Below are 12,042 nucleotides of genomic sequence, written 5' to 3' on the forward strand. Positions count from 1 at the left end.
CGATGACCCATGACATCACAATGTTCCATAACCCGTCATCAAAATGCTCCATGAACCGTTTCATCAAAATGCTCCATGACCCCTAACATCACAGTGTTCTATACACCTGTCATCAAATTGTACCATGACCCTTTTCATCAAATTGCTCCATGAACCTGTCATCAAAATGATCCCTGCCCTCCTCATCACAATGCACAACGCCCTTGTCATCAAAATGCTCCATTACCTTTGTCATCACAAAGATCCATGACCCTAGGCATCACAATGCTCCATGTCATTGAAATCACGATGCTCCAAGAAAGCTCGCATCACATTACTCCATGCCCTTGTCATCACAATGCTCCATCACACATGTCATCAGTATGCTCCATGGCCTTGTCTTCACAAGGCTCCATGACCCTTCTCATCACAATGCTCCAAAACCCCTGTAATCACAATGCTCCATGCCCCTTTTCATCTCAATGATCCATGAACCCTGTCATCACAATGCACCATGCCCATCATCATAATGCTTCATGCTATTGTCATCACAATGAAATCAAAATGCTCCATGAACTCTGTCATAAAAATGCTCCAAACCCTTGTGATCACAATATTCCATAACACTTGTCATCACAATGCCCCATGACGCTCATCATCACTATTATATATGGTCTTCTCATCACAATGCTCCATGACCTTTGTCATCACAATGCTCAATACACATGTCATCAAAATGCTCGCCGACATTTGTTATCTGTATGCTCCTTGAAACCTGTCATGACAAGGCTCCATGTCTTTTTCACCACAATGTTCCAAGCCCTTTTCATCCCAATGCTCCAAGACCCCTATAATCACAATGCTCCATGCCCCTGTCATCACAAAGCTCAATGACACATGTCATTAGAATGTTCCTGGGCCTTCTCCTCACAATGTTCCATGCACTTGTCATCACAATGTTCCAACACCCCAGTAATCACAATGTTCCATGCCCCTTTTCATCAGTATGTTCCATGAGATTTGTCATCACAAGGCTCCATGGTTTTGTCATCACAATGCTCCAGGATCTTGTCATCACAATGCTTCAAGACTTGTCATGAAAATTCTCAATGGCCCTTGTCATCATAATGCTCCAAGCCCTAGTCATCACAATGCTCCATTATATTTGTCATCACAATCTTCCATTACATTTGGCATCACAATGCTCCCTGCCATTGTCATCGCAATGGACCATGACATATGTCATCACAATGCTCCCTGACACCTGTCTTTACAATACTCCATGACCTTCTCATCACAATGTTCCATGCCCTTGTCATCACAATGCTGCAGGACCAGTGTCATCACAATAATCTATGAAACTTGTCAGAGCAATGCTCCATGCCCTTGTCATCACAATGCTCCAGGAACCCTGTCATCACAATGCTCCGTGACTCCAGTCGTCACAATACTTCATAACGTTTGTCATCACAATGGTCCATGCCCGCGTCATCACAATGCTCTGTGACATTTGTAACCACAATGATTCATGAACTTTTCATCACAATGCTCCGAGACCATTGTCATCACAATGCCCCATGCCGTTTTCATCACAGTGCTCCATGCCCCTTTTCATCAGTAAGCTCTATGAGACTTGTCATAACAAGGCTCCATGGTTTTCTCATCACAGTGCTCCAGGCCATTTTCATCACATAGCTTCAAGACCTTGTCATGAAAATTCTCAATGGCCCTTGTCATCATAATGCTCCAAGCCCTAGTCATCACAATGCTCCATTATATTTGTCATCACAATCCTCCATTACATTTGGCATCACAATGCTCCCTGCCATTGTCATCGCAATGGACCATGACATATATCATCACAATGCTCAGTGACACCTTTCTTCACAATACTCCATGACCTTCTCATTACAATGCTCCATGTGCTTGTCACCAAAATGCACCATGTCCACTCTCATCACAATAATCTATGAAACTTGTCAAACCAATGTTCCAAGCTGCTGTCATCACAATGATCCATGTCCTTGTAATCACAATGCTCCATGACCCCTGTCATCACAATGCTCCGTGACTCCAGTCATCACAATGATTCATAATGTTTGTCATCAAAATGGTCCATACCCGCGTCATCGCAAGGCTCCGTGACCTTTGTAACCACAATGCTCCATGAACTTTTCATCACAATGCTCCGTGACCCTTGTCGTCACAATGTGCCAAACGATTTTCATCACAACATTCCACAACCTTGTCATTGCAATGCTCCCTAAACACTGTAATCACACTGCTCCATGCCCTTGTCATCACAAAGCTCCATGACGCATGTCATCAGAATGCTCCATGGCCTTCTCATCACAATGATCCATGCCCTTGCCATCACAATGCTCCATTACCCCTGTCATTACAATGCTACTTGAATCCAGCCATCACGATGTTCCATGGCCTTGTCATAACAAGGCTCCATGACCCTTCTCATCACAATGCTCCAAGACCCCTGTAATCACAATGCTCCATGCCCCTTTTCTTCAGTATGCTCCATGAGACTTGTCATCACAAGGCTCCATTAATTTCTCATCACAATGCTCCAGGACCTTGTCATCACAATGCTTCATGCCCTTGTCCTGAAAATTCTCATTGGCCATTCGCATCATAATGCTGCAAGCCTTAGTCATCACAGTGCTCCATTATATTTGTAATCACAATCCTCTATTACATTTGGCATCACAATGCTCCCTGCCATTGTCATCGCAATGGACCATGACATATGTCATCACAGTGCTCCCTGTCAGCTGTCTTCTCAATACTCCATGACCTTCTCATCACAATGCTCCATGCCCTTGTCATTACAATGCACCATGCCCACTGTCATCACAATAATCTATGAAACTTGTCAGACCAATGTTTCATGCCCCTGTCATCACAATGCTCCATGCCCTAGTCATCACAATGCTCCATGACCCCTGTCATCACAATGCTCCGTGACTCCAGTCATCACGATGCTACATAACGTTTGCCATCACAATGGGCCATGCCCGCGTCATCACAAGGCTCTGTGACATTTGTAACCACAATGCTCCATGAACGTTTCTTCACAATGCTCCATGACCACTGTCATCACTGTGCTCCATGCCTTTGGCAGAAAAATATTCCATGTCCCTTGTCATCACAATGTGCCACACGCTTTTCCTCACAACAGTCCACAAATTTTCATTGCAATGCTCCATAAACCTTGTAATCACAATGCTCCATGCATTTCTCATCAAAAGGCTCTCTCACAAGAGATATCACAGTGTTACATCACTAGTCGTCACAATACACCCTCACACCCGTAATCACAATATTCCATGACCCCTGTCATCAGAATGCTACATCCCCTTATAATCACAATGTTCCATGACCCCTGACATCACAATGTTCCATAACCCCTGTCATCAAAATGCTCCATGATCCATTTCATCCCAAAGCTCCATGACCCCAGACATCACAATGTCCTATAACCTCTGTCTTCAAAATATTCCATTACACTTTTCATCAAATTCCTGCATAAACTTGTCACCAAAATTCTCCCTGCCCTTCTCATCACAATGCATAACACCCTTGTCATCAAAATGCTCCATGAGCTTTGTCATCACAAAGCTCTATGACCCTTGGCATCACAATGCTGCATGTCATTGTCATCACAAAGCTCCATGACACTTGTCATCACAATGCTCGATGCCCTTCTCATCACAATGTTCCATGTCCTTGTCATTACAAACCTCATTGACTCATGTATCACAGTGTTCCGTGCCCTTGTCATCACAATGTTCCATGCCCACTCTCATCACAATAATCCATGAAACATTTCAGAGCAATGCTCCATGTCCTTCTCATCACAATGCTCCATTACCCCTCTCATAACAATGCTCCATAACTCCTGCCATCACAATGTTCCACGGCCTTGTCATTCACAAATGTCCATGACACTTGTTATCTCAATGCTCCAAGATCCCTGAAATCAAAATTCTCCATGCCCTTGTCATCACAAAGATCCATGACGCATGTCATCAGAAAGTTCCATGCCCTTGTCATCACAACGCTCCTTGCCCTTCTCATCACAATGCTCCAAGACCCTTGTAATCACAATGTTCCATGCTCGTTTTCGTCTCAGTGCTCCATGACACCTGTCAACACAATGCACCATGCCCATCATCATAATGCTTCAGGCTATTGTCATCACAATGGAATCAAAATGCTCGATGACCTCTGTCATCACAATGCTCCAAACTCTTCTGATCACAATATTCCATAACACTTATCGTCACAACACCCCATGCCGCTCATCATCACAATTATCCATGGTCTTCTCATCACTATGCTCCATAACCCTTGTCATCACAATGCTCTATACACTTGTCATCACAATGCTCCCTGACACTTGTCGTCAGTATGATCATTGAACCCTATCATGACAAGGCTCCATGCCCATTTCATCACAATTCTCCAAGACCCATGTAATCGCAGTGCTCCATGCACTTGTCATCACAAAGCTCCATGATGCATGCCATCAGAATACTCCATGGCCTCCTCACAATGCTCCATGCCCTTTTCATAAAAATGTTCCAAGACTCCTGTAATCACAATGCTCCATGCCCCTTTTCATCAGAATGCTCCATGAGACTTGTCATCACAAGTCTCCTTGGTCTTCTATTCACAATGCTACATTTCCTTGTCATCACAATGTTCCATGACCCCTGTAATCACAATACTCCATGAACATTTTCAGCCCAATGCTCCATGACCTTCTCGTCACAATGCTCCATGACCAATATCATCACAATGCTCCATGACCACTGTCATCACAACACTCCATGACCGCTGACAACACAGTGATACGGGGCTCTTGTCATCACAATGCTCAATTCCCTACTCATCACAATGCTCCTTGATCCCTGTCATCACAATATTCCATGAACATTTTCAGACCAATGCTCCATGACGCTTGTCATCACAATGATCCATGCCCTTGTCATCCCAATGCTCCATGACCACTCTATTCACAATGCTCAGTGACGCATGTCACCAAAGTGCTCCATGACATCTGTCATCACAATGCTCCATGCCTTTGTCAGCAAATTGCTACATGACTTTGTCATTAAAATGCTCTATGCGCTAGTAATCACAAAACTGCATTACCATTGTCATCACAATCCTCCATGAACCTTGGGATCACATTGCTTCATGCCCTTGTCATCACAATGGTCTATGCTCCTTGAAATCAAAATGATCCATGACCTCTGTCATCACAATGCTCCAAACCATTGTGATCACAATGTTCCATAACACTTGTCATCACAAAGCTCCATGATGCCTGTCATCACAATATTCCATGTCCTGTTCATCACAATGCTCCTTGATCTTTGTTATCACAATTCTCAATACACTTGTCATCACAATGCTCCCTGACTCTTGGCGTCAGAATGCTCCTTGAACCCGGTCACTAAAAGGCTCCATGCCTTTTTCATCACAATGTCCCATGCCATTTTCATCACAATGCTCCACGCCATTGTCATCAAAATACTCCACAATTTTGTCATCAAAATGCTCCATGACCCGTGTCATCACAATTCTCCTTGCACTTGCCAGCACAATGCTCCCTGACCCTTGTCAACACAAAGCTCCATGCCATTGTCATAAAAATACTCCACAATTTTGTCATCAAAATGCTCCATGACCCGTGTCATCACAATTCTCCATGCACTTGCCAGCACAATGCTCCCTGACACTTGACATCACAAAGCTCCATGCCATTGTCATCAAAATGCGGCATTACATATGTCATCACAATGCTCCCTGACACCTGTTTTCGCAATACAGCATGACATGGTCTTAACAATGCTCCATGCCGTTGTCATCACAATGTGCCATTCCAACTCTCATTGCAATAATCCATGAAACTTATTAGACCAAGGTTCCATTCCCTTGTCATCACAGTGCTCCATGGCATTGTTATCAAAATGCTCCGTGACTCCAGTCATCACAATGCTTCATGACCTTTGTCATCAAAATGGTCCAGGCCCTCGTCATCAACCGTCTCTGTGACCATTTTAACCTCAATGCTCCATGAAATTTTCATCACAATGCTCTTTAACCCTTGTCATTACAATACTCTATGCCTTTCTCAGCTCAATGCTCCATGACAGTTGTCATCACAATGCTCCATGCACTTGTCAGCACAATGCTTCATGACATGTCATCACAATGCACCATGCGCTTGTCATCACAGTGCTGCACAATCATGTCATCACAATGCTCCATGCACTTCTCATCAATATGCTCCCTCACCACTGATTTCACAATGTTACATCACTATTCATCACAATACTCCCTCACCCCTGTCAGCACAATGTTCCATGACTCCTGTCATCACAGTGCTACATGCACTTATCATCACAATGTTCGATGACATATGACATCACAATGTTCCATAACCCTTGTCATCAAAATGCTCCATGACCCTTTTCATCAAAATGCTCCATGTCCCCTGACATCACAACGCTCCATAGCCCTTTTCATTACAGTGCTTCATGACGCTCGTGATCTCAGTTATCCATGGTCTTCTTATCACAATGCTCCACGGTCTTGCCATCACAATGCTCCATGCCCTGGTCATCACAATGCTCCATGTCCCTTGTCATCACAATTCTCCACCTCCTTGTCATCACAGTGCTCCATGACACTTCTCATCACAATGTTACATGTTTTTGTCATCACAATTCTCCATGCACATGTCATCGCAATGCCCCATGACCCCTGTCATAGCAAGCTCCATGCCTCCGTCATCACAATGCTTCACGACCTTTTCATCAAAATTCTCAATGGTCGTTGTCATCAAAATGCTCCATGACCCTTGTCATCACAATTCTCCAAGCCCTTGTCATCACAATGCTCCATTACCTTTGTCATCACAATCCTCCAAAACACTTGGCATCACAGTGCTCCATGCCATTGTCATCACAATGGAACATGAAATATGTCATCACAATGCTCCCTGACACCTGTCTTCACAATACTCCATGACCTTGTCATCACAATGTGCCATGCCCAATGTCAACACAATTATCCATGAAACTTGTTAAACCAATGCTCCATGCCCCTGTCATCACAATGCTCCATGACCCCAGTTCTCACAATGTTCCATGACTCCAGTCATCACAAGGCTTCATGACCTCTGTCATCACAATGATCTATGCCCTCATCATCACAAGGCTCTGTGAACTTTGTCACCTCAATGCTCCACGAACTTTTCATCACAATGCTCCGTGACCCTTGTTATCACAATGTTCTGTCCCTTTTTCTACTCAATGCTCCATGAAACTTGTCATCACAATATTCCATATGCTTGTCAGCGCAGTGCTCCATAACCCATGTCATCACAATGCTCCATGACCACTGCCATCACAATAATCTATGAAACTTGTCAGACCAATGCTCCATGAACCCTGTCATCACAATGCTCCATGACTCCAGTCATCACTATGCTTCATAACGTTTGTCATCACAATGGTCCATGCCAGCGTCATCACAAGGCTCTGTGACCTTTGTAACCACAATGCTCCATGAACTTTTCATCACAATTCTCTGTGACCCTTGTCATCACAGTGCTCCATGTCTTTGTGAGAACAGTGCTCCATGACGATTGTCCTCACAATGTGCCACACGCATTTCATCACAATAGTCCACAACCTTGTCATTGCCATGCTCCATAAACCTTGTAATCACAATGGTCCATGCACTTCTCATCAAAATGCTCTCTCACAATGGATTTCACAATGTTCCATCATTAGTCATCACAATACTCACTCACCCCTGTAATCACAATGTTCCATGACCCTGTCATCACAATGCTACATCCCCTTATCATCACAAAGTTCCATGACACCTGTCATCAAAATGCTCCATGACGCTTTTCATCCCAAAGCTCCATGACCCCTGACATCACAGTATTCTCTAACCCCTGCCATCAAAATGTTCCATTACACTTTTTATCAAATTGCTGCATGACCCGGTCATCAAAGTCTCCCTGCCCTTCTCATCACAATGCACCATGCCCTTGTCATCAAAATGCTCCATGAATTGTCATCACAAAGCTCCATGACAATTGGCATCACAATGCTCCATGTCATTTTCATCACAATGCTCCATGAACCCTCTCATCACATTGCTCCATGCACTTGTCATCACAAAGCTCCATGAGACTTGTCATCACAATGTTCGATGCCCTTCTCATCACAATGCTCCATGCCCTTGTCATTACAATCCTGCATGACCCATGTATCACAGTGTTCCGTGCCCTTGTCATCTCAATGCTCCATGCCCACTCTCATCACAATAATCCATGAAACATTTCAGACAAATATTCCATGCCCTTCTCATCACAATGATGCATTACACATGTCATAACAATGCACCATGACCCCTGCCATCACAATGTTCCACGGCCTAGTCATCACAAGGTTCCATGATACTTGTCGTCACCATGCTCAAACGGCTGAAATCATAATTCTCCATGCCCTTGTCATCACAATGCTCCAAGACCCTTGTAATTACAATGTTCCATGCCCCGTTTCATCTCAATGCTCCATGAACCCTGTCATCACAATGCACCATGCCCATCATCATAACGCTCCACGCTATTGTCATCACAATTAAATAAACATTCTCCATGACCTCTGTCATCATAATGCTCCAAAGCATTGTTATCACAATGTTCCATAACACTTATCATCACAACACCCCATGACGCTTATCATCACAATTATCCATGGTCTTCTCATCACAATGTTCCATGATCTTTGTCATCACAATGCTAAATACACTTGTCATCACAATGCTCCCTGACACTTGTCGTCAATATGCTCCTTGAACCCTGTCATGACAAGGCTCCATGCCTTTTTCATCACAATGATCCATGCCCTTTTCATCACAGTGCTCCAAGATCCCTGTAATCACAATGCTCCATGACCTTGTCAGCACAAAACTCTATGACGCATGTCATCAAAATGCTCCATGGCATTCTCATCACAATGCTCAATGCCCTAGTCATCACAATGCTCCAAGAAACCTGTAACCACAATGCTCCATGCCCCTTTTCATCAGATTGCTCCATGAGACATGTCATCACAAGTCTCCATGGTCTTCACATCACAGTGCTCCATGACCAATGTCATCACAATTATCCATGAACATTTTCAGCCCAATGCTCCAAGCCCTACTCATCACAATGCTCCATGGCCAATTATCATCACAATGCTCCATGACGACTGTCACCACAACAATCCATGACACTTGAGAACACAATTATCTGGGACTATTGTCATCACAATGCTCCATTCCCTAGTCATCACAATGCTCCATGACCCCTGTCATCACAATATTCCATGAACATTTTCAGGCCAATGCTTCATGAAACTCCTCATAACAATGATGCATGCCTTTGTCATCCCAATGCTCCATGACCCTTGTATTCACAAGGCTTCGTGATGCTTGTCATTTCAGTGCTCCATGGCACATGTCATCACAATGCTACATGCCTTTGTGAGCAAAATGCTACATGACCTTGCCATTAAAATGATCTATGCTCTTGTCATGAAAATACTCCATTTCCATTGTCCTCCCAATCCTCCAAGAACCTTGGGATCACATTGCTTCATGCCCTTGTCATCACAATGATCCATGCTCCTTGAAATCAAAATGATCCATGAACTCTATCATCACAATGCTCCAAACCAATGTGATCACAATGTTCCATAACACTTGTAATCACAACGCTCCATGACGCCTGTCATCAAAATACTCCACGCCCTTTTCATCACAATGCTCCATGACATTTGTCATCACAATTCTCAATACACTTGTCATCACAATGCTCCCTGACACTTGTCATCAGAATGCTCCTTGAACCCTGTCACAAAAAGGCTCCTTGCCATTTTCATCACAATGCCCCATGCAGTTTTCATCACAATGCTCCATGCCATTGTCATCAAAATACTCCAAAAGCTTGTCATCAGAATGCTCCATGACCCTTGTCATCACAATTCTCCATGCACTTGTCAGCACAATGCTCCCTGACCCTTGTCATCACAATGCTCCAAGCCATTGTTATCACAATGCTCCATTACCTTTGTCAACAGAATCCTTCATGACACTTGGCATCACAGTGCTCCATTACATTTGTCATCAGAATCCTTCATGACACTTGGCATCACAATGCTCCAAGCCATTGTCATCACAATGGGCCATTACATATGTCATCACAATGCTCCCTGACACCTGTCTTCACAATACTGCATGACCTGGTCATCATAATGCTTCATGCCTTTGTCATCACAATGCACCATGTCAAATGTCACTGCAATAATCCATGAAACTTTTTAGACCAATGTTCCATGCCCTTGTCATCACAATGCTCCATGCCCTTGTTATCACAATGCTCCATGACCCCTTTCATCACAAAGCTCCGTGACTCCAGTCATCACAATGATTCATGACCTTTGTCATCACAATGGTCAATGCACTAGTCATCAACAGTCTCTGTGACGATTTTAAACACAATGCTCCATGAACTTTTCTTCACAATGCACTTTGAGGCTTGTCATCATAATGTTCTATGCCTTTCTCAGCACAATGCTCCATGACCCTTGTCATCACAAAGATCCATGTGCTTGTCAGCACAATGCTCCTTGACACATGGCATCACAATGCGCCATGCGCTTGTCATCACAGTGCTCCACAATCTAATCATCAAAATGTTCCATAAAACTTGTCATCACAATGCTCCATGCACTTCTCATCAAAATGCTCTCTCACCACTGATATCACAATGTTACATCACTATTCATCACAATACTCCCTCACCCCTGTCATCACAATGTTCCATGACTCCTGTCATCACAATGCTACATGCACTTATCATCACAATGTTCGATGACCTATGACATCACAATGTTCCATAACCGCTGTCATCAAAATGTTCCATGACTCTTTTCATCAAATTGCTCCATGACCTTGTCATCACAATGCTCCCTGCCCTTCTCATCACAATGCACAACGCCTTTGTCATCAAAATGCTCCATGACATTTGAAATCACAAGGAACCATGACCCATGGCATCACAATGCTCCATGTCATTGTCATCACAATGCTCCATGAAAGCTCTCATCACATTTTTCCATGCCCTTGTCATCACAAAGCTCCATGACGCAGGTCATCAGAATGTTCCATGGCCTTCTCATCACAGTGCTCCATTACACCTGTCATAAGAATGCTCCATGAACCCTGCCATCAAGATGTTCCATGGCCTTGTCATCACAAGGCTCCATGACCCTTCTCATCACAATGCTCCACGACCCATGTTATGACAGTGTTCCATGCCCCTTTTCATCTAAATGATCCATGAACCCTGTCATCACAATGTTCCAAATACTTGTGATCACAATATTCCATAACTCTTGTCATCACAATGCCCCATGACGATCGTCTTCACAATGCTCCATGACCTTTGTCATCACAATGCTCAATACACTTGTCATCAAAATGCTCCCTGACAATTGTTGTCTGTATGCTCCTTGAACCGTGTCATGACAAGGCTCCATGCCTTTTTCATCACAATGCTCTAAGACCCCAGTAATCATAATTCTCCATGCCCTTGTCAGCACAAAGCTCAGTGACGCATATCATTGGAATGCTCCTTGGGCTTCTCCTCACAATGCTCCATGCCTTGGTCATCACAAAGTTCCAAGACTCCTGTAATCACAATGCTCCATGCCCATTTTCATCAGTATGCTCCATGAGATTTGTAATCACAAGGCTCCATGTTTTTCTCATCACAATGCTTCAGGACCTTGTCATCACAATGCTTCACGACCTTGTCATGAAAATTCCCAATGGCCCTTGTCATCATAATGCTTCAAGCCCTAGTCATCACAATGCTCCATTATATTTGTCATGACAATCCTCCAATACATTTGGCATCACAATGCTCCCTGCCATTGTCATCGCAATGGACCATGACATATGTCATCACAA

The sequence above is a fragment of the Mesoplodon bidens genome (genome assembly GCF_964165515.1).
Source record: "Mesoplodon bidens genome assembly, contig: HAP1_SCAFFOLD_35, whole genome shotgun sequence".
Classification (NCBI taxonomy): Eukaryota; Metazoa; Chordata; class Mammalia; order Artiodactyla; family Ziphiidae; genus Mesoplodon; species Mesoplodon bidens.